At 39.7% G+C, this 17776-nt stretch overlaps 1 protein-coding gene across 4 annotated transcripts in view; it reads left to right on the forward strand.

The window, feature by feature from the left end:
• Positions 1-17776, forward strand: part of LOC125767609 (nuclear pore complex protein Nup214) — an 83494-nt gene that overhangs the window by 38719 nt on the left and 26999 nt on the right. For all 4 annotated transcript variants that reach the window (XM_049434382.1, XM_049434381.1, XM_049434384.1 and 1 more), the window contains one exon: positions 4607-4624. The gene's annotated coding sequence lies outside the window, so the exon portion shown is untranslated. The remainder of the gene's footprint in view (positions 1-4606; positions 4625-17776) is intronic.

Raw genomic sequence — 17776 nt, forward strand, 5'->3', positions numbered from 1 at the left:
CGTCTGGCAAGATTGGCTCAATGGACGTACAAATTCACCTACATTAATGGCAAGTTGGAAATACAGTTTTGGTTTTATTTTTCTCTCTCTCTCGTTTGATACATTAAAATGATTATGGTTTTTTTATTATCTGAGTTTTTTTTCTCTCAGTAATTCTAAGCTTTCCCTGGAAGAGAATAAAGCAAAAAAAAAACATTGACATACTTTTTTTTAATTATTCTACTTTTATCAGAGCACTTACAGATTTCGCATGCCGCAATTATTTAACCACGGTACGTTAGCGAGTGCATCTGCAATAGATCAACCTTTTATCGCAACATGTCAGTCCGCACACCGTATGACAAAACGAAAGACTCGTGTCCTCATTAGAAGATGGATGGATACGACGAGCGTTACTATGCCGTCGACATTTTCAATTAACAAATCCATCATCCTCCGCATTTTGTTGTAATTTTTTCTATCTACTATTCTCACAACAATTCTTCCTTTTTTTCTGTTACTTTTTGTTTTCAATCTTCCACCAGAAAATCCCTTTAACCCTGATTGCACCATTGCGTCTGTGGAACCCACCCGACCGAAACGCACCTCCACGTGGGAATGAGAACTTTTAATCAAAACAAAAGCATTTAATCGTTCCAAGAAAGTGTCGTGTTCCGATTGGAACACCTCTTATGTCTCGAGCGCTATAAGCTGGGACACGCATGTCATCGTTTTCTCGTGTTCAGCAGTACGATGGGAGTTTTACCTTTTTTGTCCGCCGCTCCGCGCGTTGGATACGCGCGATCAACGCGCAAGAACTCACCGGAAGAGAAGCATGACACGCCACGAACAACTTCGAGCTATTGCTGCTGCTGCCGTTGCTGCGAATGGTGATGATGATGCGTTACGGTTGTCGCGCCCTTTTTCTGCCCATTTTTGCAACTGCAAGCCAGGATGCGATTACGAACGAAATCATACGTTGGGTGGCGTTTCGACTGGCGCTGGGAATTATGAGCCAAATTAGAGGGTTTAGCGAACGACAGCCTGAATTCCGTAGCCGCGGACAGCGTTCGGTTTAGCAGGCTGCACAACAGAATAATAACGGAAATAGACTTGTGGAGATGGATCGACCACGTTGTGCGGCCGATCACGTGAGTGTGACAACCATTTTTAGACGGTCATTTGTTTGTTGTGTCAACTGTGGACAACGATTGCTTGCGTTTGACGCGCTTTGATACGTTTCTTTCGGCATTATCGTGACGGACGTGTCGCTGGTTTTTGCTGGGGCGGGAGGTCGCTCCGAGAAAATGGGGCTCCGGGGAGCATAATTGATGATTTCATTAGCTGTTGTGTTGTGGATAAATCGTTTCTCGAAATGCCCATTATTATTGACGCAATCGGACGTGTGCGATGGGAACACGGATGGTAATTTAATCCAAACCGCAAAACATACCTTGCCAAACTGGACGCATATCGTGTATCGGCCATAAGAGAATGCGAAACTTAGACAACTTTATTTAATCCGACATTTAAAATGGCTGAGACCCTATGTTTACTTATGCATGCGTTTTGAAGGTCTATGCATAAGCATTGATGAGTTACACAAAGCATCCTTCTTCGCTGTTTTTAGTTTAGCCAGTGTTTTTATTCAAATTTTGTATAAAAATTGAATAACAATACAATTTGAATAGTTCAAAACGAGTCTCACAAGCCATACGAACACAATAAGACTCTAAATTTCTAAAAGAGATTTCTAAAAAGCGTTTGTAACGCCTAACGAATGTTTTATTGGTTGTAAAGTGATTTTATTTTTGCAAAGAATTTGGGATTCCCTTAACTAAAAATGGTATGCAAATGTCTGAACGGGAAAAAAATCCGCAAAAATTTTCAAAGTCGTTCCGTTTCCCTCCATTATAAACATGAAACGAATTAACTCGATTCGATACCTTTCCCAGTGATGGTTTAGACACTTGAAAGTAATTTTTAATATACGACCGGCTTTTGATTCCACCATTGATTTATATTTCGATGTCTGTTAAGCTCAATAGCCAAATTTTTAGCATATAGTTTTTTGTCTGTAGGATAATTTTTCATTCTTTCCCCTAAATTTCTTGAAGCTAATGACAGACCTAAGCTGCAGTTTTCTTCACTATAAAAAATAGAACTAATCCAGAAAAAGAAGCAAAAAATTGTCTTGATTTCGCTCGTCATATAATATATAGAAAATGCTCAATCAAAAATAATAAATCAATATCTGTCGTTACAAATGTCTCTGTAACGTACAGGCAGCGTCAGCTTTTGATAAATGACAGAAACTTTTTTATTTTGATGTTTTATTTTTATTTCAAATTTTTATTCTCATACTAAATGTCATACTTTCAGGTAACAGTGTTGTGTATACAATCCCCACTTTTATGACCGATTATATCAAGAAAGACACCAAGATACCAAAAAATTGCATGTCTAAACTTGTTGTCGAGGAAAAGAAGAAATAAGACTCATTTTAAAGAAGCACATTTATAACGGAAAAACAATTCTTTAGAAAATCGTTTAACTAAACCAAACAAAAGTTTCTTTTTTCCAAAAAAATAATTAGGTATATTGAAGATGTTTCCAAAGAAATCCTTAACAAAACAAAATGGAAACAAAATCTACATTTTGTAACAAATTAACAAATTAACCTGAAATATTGTTTCACAAAAATGCGCCATCCATAAACAAGTACACTAACTACCATCAGACATCTGCTTGTATTTCCACTCATATGCGAATGCATTAACTGCAATCGATACAGTACACGTGATGCAGCATCAGCAACAAAACCTTCAACATCATTTTTCTGTCGTGTTTCCTCGATTTCCATTCGCTCCTTGCTGTTCCCACTTGCCGTAACTCTCCCTCGACCAACCTCAACCAGTATCGTGAACGCGATCTTAATAGGATCATTATTTTATTAGCTAACGTTTTAGCATAAAAACGACCCGTGCCAAAAAACCGCATACACCACGTAGACCGTCACTCTGGCCGGCTGTAACTGCTGTCCGGTGCGAGATGTTACATCATTACTCACTCACAGCCGGTCCCGCAGAGAACTGTCGGCGGACCAGACCAACATGTGCATTGTGCCGCCGAAGTGCTGTTGCAAAGTGTAGCTCACCTCCCGGTGCTGATGAATGGATCCGTAAAGATCGGTCGGATAACGGGGCCCAGTGTGGGAGCATGCAAAAACAAATTCTACAACGCGCACCATCACATTTCCCCGACAGACCGAAGTGTGTGTTTATTTCTTTTGATTTTAAATTTGCTTAGTGTTGCCGAAAAACAACCAGCTTATCCGGCGGGAAAATGTTGCCCTCATCCATCTCCTTGTCTTCCCAACAAGAGTGGTAACGTAATAAGTAGGAAAACTTAGATCGCATCAGACTGTTAGCTTTTGTACCCTGGAGACATGGTGCTGATGCTGATGGCTAATTCAACCAAATTTGACCCCATACCAGCAAGTTACATTACGCGACCTAGAGCATTGAAAACATCAGCTATCTGAAGGCTCTTCGTAGGCACCGAGACGCTCAGACTTAGCTTCTTAACTGTGCATATCTCAATCAGTGTGTTACTATGCTGCCGCCTTTTTCATCGTAACACACGAGTTTCATGCTGCTGGCTTAAATTGTTGTTCTGTTGATGTGATCATACGTATATTTGGGAAGGAGAAAAAAAAACAAATTGTATCCTCTTTGTTTGCCGTCAACTGCACTTTTCTCATCACCCTTAACAATGCTTCTGTAGGTATTATTGTCATCTGTCGCGGTAACGTTGACCTGCAGCTACGAATTCGATTGAGCTTTTCTTTGCTCATTTTCGGGGTTGGTTTTCGGCGGGGGAACGAGAAGCACATAATTGCGGATCCGTTAACGTCCAGAATGAAAAACAACTTCATTTTAATGAACATGTTGACTCCAGGGTAAACCTTCGGCTATTGTTTCAGTGTTGTTATTTATCAAATACTTGTCTACACTGTTACTAGACAAACATCGATCTAAATTATGTAACTGCTTTTTTTAATAGAGTTATAGGGAAGTCTAAACATTGTACAAATTTGTGTCCACTAATTAGCAGACAGATTAGTGTCTGAGCAAGAATGAACATTTCAGCTACTTACACCTAATTATGTAGATCTGTTTTTTGGGAAAAACTGACAACAATATCTAATTTCATCTAATGTGCCTTGGGACGACTTACTTTAAACATTTTTGTTTTACACTTGAACTATTTTGACTTATATCAATCATACCAATTTGCGAGGTTAAACATTTCCTAATGCCTAACATTTACATTTCAATCATATATATCATTTGTCAAGTACGAACCTCATCAAATTAATTTAAAAGGAACCTCGCAAATGCTAAAATCAATTAAAAATGTTGTGTAATCAAAAAAACTTCTAAATTGTATCAAAACGTCACATTTAATCAAAGATCACATTTATTCCAGGAAAAAAAATCGCAAAACTAAAGCTTGTTAAGGCTCTTAAGGCTTGCTCAACATTTTACTTCAAAATATATTTTTTATTCACATATAACCCTTGCGCTCAGTACTTTATAACAGTTTTTTTTCTTTTCTTTTCCAGACAATCACGACATTGAATGTAAGTATAAACCATGCATGTTGAACATACCAACCATACCAGTGTGCAGAAATTCAAACGGACGTTTCGCTATGAGAAACAATGTGGTGCTTTCTATAACATTAATCATCTTTCAATCTTCGTCATTAACTCCACTCCAGTTGACCTCATCTCGTTGGGTGGATTTAATTTGCATCTGTTGACGTATGTCTAAGCCCCAAATTATTCGATAAAAAAGTAGCACCCCAAGCTGCTGCCGATAGTCCGCTGATTAACGTTCATATTTCAAACCGTGTGCAAGATAATGCTGACGACAGCTTGTACGACAACTTCACCGAAAAAAAATCCCCATACAAAACCATTCATTAAAATCTGTTTTTTTTTGTTCATCAAACACCTCTTCAATCCTAATGCATGGAGCGATAACATCACCTCCCGCATACACAGCAGTACATCAATTCGTCTCACATCGATTATCGTTCATCTGCGAAAAAAAATAGCTCGGTCTTTAATGAACTCACGCACATCGTACCACCACGGCACGTCGATTGAAAAGATCAAACTTAACCACACACCGTCAGCGATGATCTTCGCCTTCACGCAAAATTATGCAACTCGCGTTACAGCCCAATATCGAGGAAACATCTTCGAAACGTAAATTGTTTAACACGAACGCATCCAATCAAGCCACCACTCTGCGGGAGACACACGTGTTTGTGTGTTTGTGATTTTTTTTTCACTTCGAATTCATGCTTTGATGGTTTAAGCCCTTTTGGTTGATGGGTTTTCTCATCGATTCGGCAAGAACTTTGATGCCACACCGTGCCTAAAATGTCAAACCAGCGCAAATGACAATCTTTGTCGGTAGATAAGGTTAAGCTAGCTGAAAGATGCTAATTTCGCGTACGTCCCTTTGGCAATCGTATCCTCAGTGTCCATTTGTCTGGGAGCGTTTTTAGTTGCCGCAAACGAACGGTTGACTTCCCAGCATATAATGGTAATTGTCTTTGTGTGTTTTTTAAAGTAAATGAGAAAATACCAAGAGACACAATGAGATCATCTTGTCTAACAAGTAGAAAGAGTTTGTACTTTACTTTTGAAGTTTTACAGTTCTGTTTAAACAACCTTCAAATTAATTAAATTCTACTTAACAAATTTGTTTATCAACGAAATTCCGCCCAGGTTGATTGCATTCAACCAATACCAAATTCCCATAGTGTCTGTAACACGCCCTTCTATCGCATCACTGATCAGTTTTACGACACTCAGCGCGGTTACCACTTTGATGTAGGCAATAAAATTAACACCCTTCGCAGCTCAGATGAGCTGTACTGCGAAATCATCCCAAAATGTTTTATCCGTTCGGTGGATAAGCGATGAACTTTGCTGCGCGATCATTTACACCCGATGAACCTTTTTCTGAGGTTTCCCAATGGTTTTGCACGATCGAACGCATCGACGAGAGGACGGTTACAAAAACAACGAAACAAACGAAACACACACAATGTCCATTGTGAAGAGACGGCCATATATCCGTTTGCGTGGAAATCGGACATTGGTTCAGTCACGATTTGCTGCCCAGTATCGGTGGTGGAAAATCTTTCCAAAGGGCCTGCTGGTGAAGGTATACATATCCACCCCCATTCCATCCAAGGTTGAGTTAACGAAAAGGCTGAGACGCAAGCAAATATGCCGCAATAATGCAATCAGCATCGTTTAAAACACGCCAAAACTAGGTTCCCTTAGAAGCAAATTAAATATTGCACTTAAAACAAGAAATATTCACTGCCATTTCCATTCTGCCACGTCTCTGCTGGCTAAATGTGTTGAAAACAACACGTGCAGCAGCACGGTTCCTGGGGCGAATCAGGCTAGACACGCTAATTATAAACGCTGATCAGTTGATTAAAATTTATGTCAGCCGGGTGTTGAAAATGGTCATCAGGATTTCCAGGTCGTACGGAACGGGTGCACGAACTGCATCTCGTTGTCCAGCGGGAGATTAAATTCTGCTCGGATGCTCAAACTTCAACGAAACCCAACTTCGTCGTTTCATCGACTTCTCTTCGACTTGCCTTCCTTATTGGTGTAAGATTGCCGCTTTCCATGATCTTGCTGTACTGTTGTTACTTTCATTTGTGCCCTGCTGCCTGCTTGCTTTATCCGTTTAGCTTCCGATGTCCGCGAAAAGGAAAAACCTTGAAGGTCCAACACAACACAGAAAAACACTTCAACTTGATCTCGACACAGAGATTGCATGCCCAAGCGACGAACCCCAAGCAAAGCACAGTATGCCGCAACTAAAGTGGCGCTCGTTTAATCGGGCTCCAAAATACAAGTTCCTCACAGCTCATGTCCACACCTCGGCTGTAGCGGTGCAATGAAGCGAAAAAACTGATTTATTTTTATGATTTATTTAAACACACCATCGGAGCATTATTTATTGTTTGACAAGCGCGAAACGAGCTTCCGAAATGGGACGAAAGAACAAGATTCGTTGCGAGGGTTGGGGAGGAACTAACGATAAAGCTCAGCTACAGCTTTGTGCAGCCCAATTGTAGTTGCATGGAGGTGAAAAATGTCCAACACGTGCAATGATAGATAGAGACAGCGGCGAGTAAGTTTAAGCGACGAACCCCATTACTTCACAGAGGATGGATAGATCTTGTCTCTCGCGTGATAGGATAAAGCGAGCGAAAGCGTTCTGCTCATGTTGTCCATCCCCGGCGAAGAAAGTGAAATAAATTACAGTTGTCAAAAGATGTCACTCGTGTCATAAATCGCAAACCTTGATAGCAAAATAAAGCACGATGTTGTGTGAGAATTTCACTGCATTCTTTCCACTTACAAACGATGGAAAAATTGGCCATCCTTCTCGCGGACATGCATTCCAATTAGTGGAATGATACAGAAATTAAAAGGTTAAAGCTCTCATTGGCTCCGTTCTGTGTGTTGGGCCCTTGCCTTTTCGTTCTTCTCACAATTAGTTTATCTAGCATTTTATTTCCCACTTGGAGAATGATTTTTTTTATCGTACAACGTGAATTAAATCATTCGTACTACTTATTCCAAACAGGCCACAGTTTCTCGTTTTTTCCCCATTAAGCTCTTTAAGGTATGTCAATTACTCTCCATAACAGTTCAGCAGTTCAGCGGGTGCTTTGTTTAGCGACTATCCAACCGACCATTTAAATGCTCATTAAACATACCTTGAGCTGGAATTGTTCTTCACTCCTACGATCAGTGTGGTTCCCCTTGTTCAAAGTCACCATCTCCGCTTCATGCCTGTCATCCCGATGCATTTCCTTTGCTTAATGTACCGTGAAATTGCATAACTGCATATCTTCTTATGACGTTTGCGGGTTGCGCACCACAACCTGTCATAAATCATATGCTCAATTTAACCACTCCATAGCGTCCATGAGAGAGAACACGGTGACAGACGATCGAGAGTCTGTCGAAAGAGGGGAACAAAAACAAATCTCTCCCCATACGTGCACATCACCTGTGTGGCTAAGCGAGGTCGGGCGACATTAAAGAAAATTAACTTCCAGCTCACTTACTGCGGCATTTCATTGCTGAGAAACAACAGGACAGTGAAACAAGACGGCAAAAGCCACTGCAAAGCTGGGGACCCACGTTGAACGATATCGAGCGTAACCTACTTTACTTCTTCACCTGCATGGATCCTTCACCTGTATGTGCTAGAAAAAAAAAATACGGGAACCCTTCACGTTTTCATCCGAAAACGCAACCCACTCAGATGGTGCTGCGGTACCTTGCCGTGGTGAGTTATGATTGCAAATTCCACACGCTATGGCCTCCAAGTCACAGTGAAGCGGTACGGCAAACCAAAGGGACGGCAAAAACACATATTTGTTCGATTGTCAGATCTCAAAACTGACTCGTTCCCACACGCCACGTAACACCGGGGTATGTGTGTGTGTATGCAGGTGGTGGAGGAATTATTTCGATCAATAAGATATACATAAAAAATAGATCGCAATTTGCATACCGATGACAGTTCACAACCACTCCAAGCAGCTTCCTCGCACCGAGCTTACAATTTCATTTTTAAGAAATTGCAGCATTCCACACAAAACCGCAAAGAGGTGCCGGTGAGCGAGAAAAAAACTTGCACATATAAAACGACCGCTACCGAAGCTACCTAATGATGGATGATGAATGGTCGTCCGCCTCTGAGATAGCCGGTGTGAAAATGGTTCGCCGCTCTAGGTCAGGTCCGAGACACAAACCCCATTCGAGTGACTAACGCACAATGGCTATCATTTTGATTGCATCGAGGACAACCACCGAACAGATGATTGTGCAAGCTTGTGTCTACTTTTTATCAATGTATTAAAAATAACGCTAAAACGCAGTTGCGATACCAACTGTGTCCCTATTTGCTGCTGCGGGGAAAATAATGAAGACTTTTCCAATCAATTTACTACCTAAATAAAGTCACCTGTTTTGCTAATCATTATTTGTGTGAATGTGGATTGCTGGGAAGCTTCCAGCTTCCAGTAGAAAAATTGGCTATGAAAGTAAACATTAAGATGGTAACCGATCGATTTTTATATCCCAAAGCCCTTTTAAAGCATGAATCGACAAAATATACACACACACACGCACACAGCTCAACATTGGTTTACATGACTTTTAATGATTCTGTGCACCAAAACAGTCATTGCTGGAGACACAATATTCGAAGCACTCCACCCAGAAAATGTGCCCACCATTCTTGTCATTTTGACCGCTTTGCTCAATTTATTATGTTGCTTACGCCCTACACGCTCACCCACGAGGTCGAGCATAATCTCCCGGGCGACCTTCCGATACCAACTGAAGCGAAATAAATCTATCTACACCAATCTCGAGATCTAAAATCATCTACACTGCCTCCAAACAACAACCGCCAGCTCCTCTAAATACGAAAGACTTCAACAACCGAACAAGCGCGAAACCCAAACACCGCGTATCTGTATGGTGGACGACAACGGTAAAAAACCTCCCCGTTTTTCTGGACCACTTTTTGCACTCTCCATCACGATTGGAGATCATTCTTACCATTCTGTCCCATCGATCTGTCCCACCTGCTACGATTGGGACAACCGTACGGTTGTGCAAGAATTTCGCATTCCATATGTGCGCCGAGAGCGCATGCGAATTTACCGAACGGTGGCCTTTACCGTCCCGTGTGACATGTATCCCACATATTAAACGATGCCCAAAAAACATTTTGCACTCCACGAATCGATCGATCTATCGGCAAAGTGGCAGCAACGTCAGTCTGGGACCAAGGTAGGTCAATAATTCGAATGTTTCAAACATGTTACCGAAGGAATGGCGTTAACAGCTTCGTTCCACGCAATGTTCACCTACGTGTCACGGTAGTGGACCACCGCAATGGTACTTACGGGCGGTTGTAGGGTAGAAGTTGGTTGCAAAATAAGTTGCTCCAATGTGTGTAATTGAGTTGAAACAGATTCAAATCCTTTGCGGCTCAGAATTCAATAGACTTAACTTGCTCCGGTGCGCTGCGGGAGAGCTAATGGCTATGACCTGTTTCTGGGTGTAATACATTTATCTCAAATTTTATTCACAAATTGCATCTCGTTTTCTTTAGTACACATCATTAAACATTCATAAATCAAGAGATAAAAAATGTATTTAAATTTTTTTGTTTTATTGGTAATGAATTGTCATCACTTAGGAACATGATCTTGTCGTTCAAGTGCCATATGAAACTGATTAACTAAAAACAATTCCGACATGTTTTTATAAGAGACTATTCATAAATTATTAATAAATAAGGTATTATTTATTCAGTTTTAATTACGGTGATATTGGCCTTATTGTTACAATTAGCGAATCATTAACACATTCAAGATATTCAATCCTTGATCAATGATTAATAGCATCATTAATAATATTGAGTATTGAAACGATTATTTTCGTTTTTTTCCCGTATCAATTTCAATGGTAATTTGAACGTTTTCCTTTAATCAATGCTTACACTAAGGCCAGCAAATAGATTCAACACACATCAAATTGAACGCCAATTTCGCTCAAAACGGTGTAAAGTTAATGGTTTAGCGAACAGCAAGCAATCACACCAATCATCGATTGATCAGCGCAGCAAGCATCTTCGCACGTGTGCAAATCTCACTCCAAAAACGCTGTATCGTTCGATTAGCATTTGGATTCGCCGCTGTTCCGCACGTCCTCCCTTCGCCACTCGTACTCCACCTGTTTGGAAAGGTATCAAATTTGCAGTTTCCTTTTCCATACACCATCCGCCCGACATGATGGCGCCTTGCCACTACTTACTCACTCACAGTCATCCCGTTTTTGGCTCGATTGTAGCTGCTCGCCATTTTTCCCATGCATCAAACAACGCACACAGGTGCAACTTCAGAGCCGTCGGAAGCGCAACGTTTGTCATGCATGCAATGTCGCGCATGAAGTTGCGAGCGATGTGCAACGTGCACGCGGAAACGTGAGAGATTACAAAACAGGCACGGACCACGTACCGGCCCGTTCTTTGGCCGCTTATTTTGCTGCTCACTGGCTCAGCTTCTGTGTACGGGAGGCAGCATTATGTGTGTTTTCCTTCTGATTGACAGCAACAAGCCGCCCGGATGATGGGCGTACCGCGTGCGTGTTTCTGATGTGAATGTGAGCTCGCGCCCTTCAGGCCGCGATGCACAGGTGATGCGGAAAATGTAGGTTTCGCTGCATCACCCGATGCCTAATATAAACGGCACAAGGTTAGTGTGAATTGGAAACGGAAATTACTCACACGTTGGGTTTTCGTTTATGGGAAACGTATGGGAAGCGCATGGTTAATGATGATCGGGATCGGAATTAAACTTATGCAATGTTTACTATTGGCTTTCTGTTTTCTTTCCCAAGCACTTAACAATGAGTCTGAATTCCTTCAAACGTACGCTTATCTGAAGTGTATGTATTATGCAGATGAAGATTAACGAATAAACTATACTTGCCGTATGTTTTCCTAACTCTACTGAAATAGTATCAGTAATATAACCCAAATCATAAGTGATGATTTTTAAATTAAGTCTAAAAGCTTTAAAATTCAACGAAGCAACTCATCAGCATAGTATTGGTTTGATACCTCAAAAGTATATAAACTTGCATCAATTTATTATCCCATGCTCTGGTTTTTCGCATCCATTTTAACTACATTCTATACTGCTTCCCGCGTGATCTCTAATCTACTACCCTGCAAATGAAAAACATTCCATTATCGCAGAAGGTCTCATCTCCCGCCAAAGAGCCCTTAGTACCCTTGTGCTAAGGTATCGTATATAACCACAAATTACCCACAGCTTTTAGCATGAACACTTCAACCAAACCACCAGTCAGGGCACTAGGTCAAATCCATCGGCGGCAGACACAGTCAACCATCATCAGCTTTCCAACGAACAAAAATATAACCACTGTAGTGCTGCTCAAGCGTTATCAGTGCTGGTAGACCGCAACCACAGACGCTTTAGAAAAAAGGGAAGTGTGTACGTGTTTGTGTGGAGGGTTTCTTTCGAGAAACGATTCATAAATTATTATGTTTATTGCACCTCGATCGAAGGTGCTTCATTGGGAGGGTTAAATAAAAGTGATAATCATAACCTAGATGAAGTGATCCACACCAACTTGTTGCTTCTTGGATGACTTTGTAATGTTTTTTTAGAATTGAAGTCAGTCAATTGAAACTTTGTGTATTGTGAATAATATTAACATCTTAAAAATTCATTTCAGCTTTTCTCAGAATTTTACATCAATGCGGTATTTTTGAATAATTTTATTTTTTTTGTTTCAATTTCTATAATGAGGTAATATGATTTTTTCTCTAAAATGTTAACATACAGCGAAAGCTTTTTTTATTCTAGCCTAAACTCTTAAAGAGAGATTATCCGCATTCGATGAGTCATGCGTCAGATTTTTTCAAAACTACCACAATGGATTCTTCTTCTTCTTGGCTTAACGACCTTACAGGTCACGCCGGCCATTTCTGGCTTACTAGACTTATTTTTACCACGTAGCCGGATAGTCAGTCCTTGCTATGGGGGGACGGTCCGGATGGGATTAGAACCCAGTCCGGCCGTATGGACTGGCGCCGTTTATCATATCATCGGGCCGCCCCCTGGACAAAGCATACACATACAATAAATTTTACGTGAAAACGTAAAAACTTAACTTAAATTTTGTCTTTGTTCAATTAATGACAAAATGGCGGAGGGTTTTTTTTTCATTTTCATTTAATCATTTCAATGTTTTCAATAATTTCAATTTGATTGAATAATTGAAGTATTCGATCCCAGTTGATTTTGAAAGAATAATAACCAGTTTATACATTTGAAATACAAATTAATAGTTTTAAATATTTATCCTATCACTTTAAATAATATACTGTGTGATAAACGATTTAATAATTTCAATTTCCATAACAATTGCAACGAATTTCTAACATTAAAATTTGAACTTTGATCGCAAACAACACCAGATTTAAAAATTAAGCTTTTAAAAAAGTTGTAAGCATTATGTTATTGAAAATGATTTGATAGATATTTAAAATATTTTATACTTGTGCCAAATGTAGAAATGGTCTTTTCCTTAAAACACATTTTAAAGCCAACATTGCATAAGAAACCAATTTAATAAAAAAACGCTCCCATTGTTTTATTACATTGCTGTTACACTATATTAGAATGCTTATAGTTTTATATACTATATCACTATAAAATGTTTACTATATTTATCGCTATAAAAATTGAAAAAATTTAAGGCACCGAATTCCAAAAATATTGAATCGCGAAAAAAGCTTTTGAACATCGTTTTTGCATGAGAAATTATGCATGACTTACTATTTAAGTTGTAGTTTTGTTTATTCTCAATGTGTGACTCTTTTAGCAGATAATTCTGGAAAGGTATATATTAAAATTATAATTTACGTCATCGTCAAACAACGAAACGATCTGTACAAAATATTTCAACGCAACATAGTTTTTCTAGTCTTTTTTCCCTACAAACGCATCAAGCGAACACGTACGGAACACTTTTACTGCCCTAGCTTACAGGGAAACTACTAATAAATCGTTTCTGCAATAAAACTCTAAACCTCCTTTTTGGACAATTGCAATGAAATTCACTCTTCCTGCGCTTTCATTTCATACATACATGCTTGCGCATAATTTCTTCCTCCGTACGGGAAATCCAGTTTGATCTAGCCGCGTTGGCGATCGCGTTGGGTCCATCGCTTCGGCTGACATGGTACCAACGTCACACACAGGAACGCTGCATTGCCTGCATTCGTGCCCGTGAATAAGGTACGATAGGAAAATCCCCTCGGGGGTGCATTTGCTAACCCAAAACGGCCACACAAGCTTCTCACGAACTGCGATGCGCATAATCGTGTGAAACGCAACTTGTATGTTGTTCACTCTCACTGTAGCGTTGTGATGGCGGTAAGAAAAACACAACGGGAACCCCGGAAAGTTGTCCTGAACCAGCACCTCCGGTATTATCGCAGCTTCATCTGTCTTCGTTTGTGGATGATGCGTCCCGATTTATTTTAAGCTTAGCCCTCCGGGCTATCGGTGATCGATAAAGACCAACAGCAATCAGGACGAATGCGGATGTCTCATGCGTGGTTGAATAATTTAATCCTGGTTTATAATTTTAATTGTGTAATCTTTTTTGTTTAAAATGCTAGAAATAAAATTGCTAAATACCACCACTTCTCAAGTACTTTCTTTCATATTCAAACGTATGTACTTGGGAAAATCATCGTTCGTTCCGCTGTATGTCGCATAATCTAACCTTGTTTAAATCCAATGTGAATCTACATAAAAGAAGCAATCAATGGATCTAACATTTTACGTAAAAACCGATCTGATTTCAACGGGAAAGTCCGCTCGTCAACGGGCCGATTATCGTGCCGAGGCCACCCAGTTAAACGATTTTATTAACAACAACAGAGCAGAAAAGCGACATCACAACAACAATACCACACCGACACAACAACACTTTCTAACAGAATTGACCTGGGCAAGGCCGCTAAGTACAATTCAATCACAAACGCGTTGACTACATTTTCGGGTTCCTTCATAAAGGGAAGGTAGAGAGAAGAGAAGAGAAAAAAACATAATTCCGCGTCATCATTTGCTCGTTGTGCAACCGAACGATGAACCGACATGTTTGGAACCGCACCGCCAAGGTGAGGCTCCAAAAGGGCAGTGTACATATTTTTTTTTGTCGGGATAAAGAAAGTTCCCAACATTTGTCACACCTTCATCATCAGTGCGCTACAGCGTTCGGTACGGCCAACAGCTGTGAGTAGTAAATCAACGCACTGATCGAACACGCTGGCAGCGGGTCACATTAATCTATTTTCTTCGAAACGATGCAAACGAGGCAGAAGCCGAAACGGGACGGGAAAGGCACCACAAATAAACACCAACCACGGCGGGTCAGCATTATGCTCCGGCGTTAAAACCTTGGTGACGGAAGTGGGCCTGCCAAATCAAAACTTAACTACGACGACGAACCGGAGGGCGGTAAAGGAAGCGAAAAACATCGCGTTGACGGCCCCCACAATGTGGTCGCGTTTAAATTTGAATACAAAACAAATTATAAACGAATTATGTGTGTGCCCACTACATGTGCTCTTGGGGAGGGGAGCTACATGCTGCTCCCTGTATTTACCCGCTGGCAGTAACGATGGTGGACAGCTTTCGCTGGTTGACTTTATTTATGATCCATCATTTTCACATGTGCCAGACATTTGGTACACGGATTTCGCAGGTATACGATGTCGTTGGTGGTTTTTCTTTTTTGTCCATTGGCACCAGAGACGAATTTGGAACGCCGGAAGCTGGCCCAAGATCGTTCAACTAGATTGACCATTTTGAGAACGGATTTCAATGAGATTGCTAATCTGAAATGTCTTCTGCATGTGTTTTTTTAAATTAACGATTTGCTTTCATAATGAGAGAGGGAGTCCTTTTTGGTTTGCTGCTGGGACTCGCTTCATCTGGCGGAATTGCATTAATGTTTTCTTAATTTAATATCACAGGAAACAAGATCTCCATTGTACGCCAACAAGCACCATTAAAGGCTTTTTCCAAATCGAAAGTAAATTATGTGTTATGTCTTAAAAATTGCTTCAGCACAACCTAATAAAAATACTCTCACGTTTAATTTATTCTTCAGTCGTATAATATATTTTTTTAAATTGTTTGATTAAAAATTTCTTATATTTTATTTCATGAAGTTGATGGATGAATTCTGATGGATAAATTTGCAGAATATTTCGAATTCCTGAATACCGTTTGATTTACAATTTTCATTCGGTGTTCTTTTTTTTTGCTCGGTTAGAACGGCCTGGCCGTATCAAGACTTATTTTAACACGTAGCAAAAGATACCAAGTCCATGCTATGGGGAGACGGTCCGGATGGGATTTGATCCCCGGTCCTGCCGTGTGGACCGGCGCCGTTTATCACATACAAATTAGGTGTTCTTAATAGATTTTTTTTAAATTGATTTTGTTTTGTTTCACAAACAAATTTTAAGTAAAATTTTAGAACTAACTCTAACCATTTCTAAAAGCATTTTTAAGTTGATAAATTTTTTGTTATTGATTGAAAGCGTAAATATCTGCCAGGACTATCACATGTCCTTAATATTATTAATATTATTTTAATATTAATTTTTTTTAAATTAATTTAATTTTAATGTTAATCAATATTAATTAAGATTAATATTATCTTAAGAAACAATTTTTAATTTGTTAAGACGGTTTCAAAGGAAATATCAGTGAGTATCGCTATTTTTTTATTTATGGCAGGTCTCTAATCAAAATGTCTTCTTTTGGAATTTATTAGTTCTGTTTTTTTCTTAAAAAAAACTCAAAAATTGTTTACTATGCTTTAATTAAAACTTGTCTTTAATCTGATTAAAAACGACACGCCATTCTTACGATTAAGAACTTAATGCCCTCATCATAAACCCAGATGAGAATATTATAGCCCTTTTCTCATCAACGGTATACCTTGTTCCAAAACATTTTATATTTCGCTCATTCCATTTCCAATCGACTTCTCTAACAAAAATGCAAATAAAAAACCAATTCATCACTAACAGTACTTTCCATTTGTGGCTAATTTATCCAACCTATCCTTAAAGCCAATACACACATCCGTTAACGAACGCTTTCCAATTCACCCAGCAAACGATTAATGCTATCTATCGTTGATGATTGTGCGCAAAAAACACACACCACAACAACAAGCACAATCCCAAAATAATTCCGATCCTCCTCACGAGCCAATCAGTCAAACGGGTCGTTTGGGAAAAGCGAGAAGAATCGATATTGGAAAATTACCTCTCATTAGTTTGTTTTTGTTTTTTCCCCACTGTTTCTTCTTTTGTTTGGTATTCTTCTCTACCGAAGCCATCTTGCCATTTAAATGTTTTGCTAATTATAAGATCATCTGCAGAGTCGAAACATTTTCGGAATGCCGTCGAACTCCTTCCCACAGTTGCGGTTACGGGGTTTAGGAAAACCGAATAAAACTGCAACTTCATAAAGGTATACCAGCTCTACACCACACATTAACTTATTATTTGCTCAAAGAGCAATCAATGTTCGTTTTGGGAAGTTTTTCACAACGATAAACACTTCCATTTTGTAGCAAACAAGTTGCTAAGAAAATAGCAAAACAAAAATCGTTCACCAAGTGGTGTTTTAAAAATAAATTACTCCACCTTGCAAACGAAAATCGCAAACCATTCCAACGGCAAGGGCACCACAGAAACAATGCCAATGCAACTCAAATGCGAATGTACAAACGACTCCTACGGTTTGCCTTATGGTTCGCCTGACATTTGTGGCGAGATCCAATTAATCACTGTAATCCTTCTCCGTGGCGTCGCTTTCCCAGGGCCAGCAAAACAATGCGAAAATGCACGAAAGAGAGTGTAAAATGAGATTTTACGAGGGTAGGAAATGGGAATAGCACTCCATAAAGATACCAACTTTTTTCTGGCACATTTCACCGAAGGTTCTTTACACCAAAAAACACCGATCCGAAAAGACAATGCAGATAATGTGAAGCGCATTTGGGGAAGCAAAACAAAACAGAAACCAT

This window comes from Anopheles funestus, chromosome 3RL (assembly GCF_943734845.2).
Source record: "Anopheles funestus chromosome 3RL, idAnoFuneDA-416_04, whole genome shotgun sequence".
Lineage (NCBI taxonomy): Eukaryota > Metazoa > Arthropoda > Insecta > Diptera > Culicidae > Anopheles > Anopheles funestus.